Source organism: Eurypyga helias, unplaced genomic scaffold, assembly GCF_000690775.1.
Source record: "Eurypyga helias isolate BGI_N326 unplaced genomic scaffold, ASM69077v1 scaffold23571, whole genome shotgun sequence".
NCBI classification, from domain to species: domain Eukaryota; kingdom Metazoa; phylum Chordata; class Aves; order Eurypygiformes; family Eurypygidae; genus Eurypyga; species Eurypyga helias.
This window is the reverse complement of record NW_010230491.1, coordinates 1,112-1,429: the sequence shown is the minus strand read 5'-3', so window position 1 is coordinate 1,429 and position 318 is coordinate 1,112.

Sequence of the window (318 nt, the reverse complement as noted above, 5' to 3'; positions counted from 1 at the left end):
AGAGTGTGGATCCCCTTGAAACCAGACCACCTCAGTTGCTTCTTTGGAGACATTTCGGCATAAAAGGAGGATGCTTCCTCCAACCTTCCCGAAGACCACCTCCTCAGTTCCTGCAAAACAGAAGGGACAGTGTTAGGGATGTAGGGAACTGGCAGAGCCCTCTTCTGTCAAAGACCTGGATATGAATCAATAACCCTTGGGGTGCCTGTTAGGGGGGCTACTGCCAAAGGATCTCCAAGATGCATTTCATAGAATCACAGAATGGTTTGGGATGGAAGGGACCTTAAAGACCATCCAGTTCCAAACCCCCTGCCATGG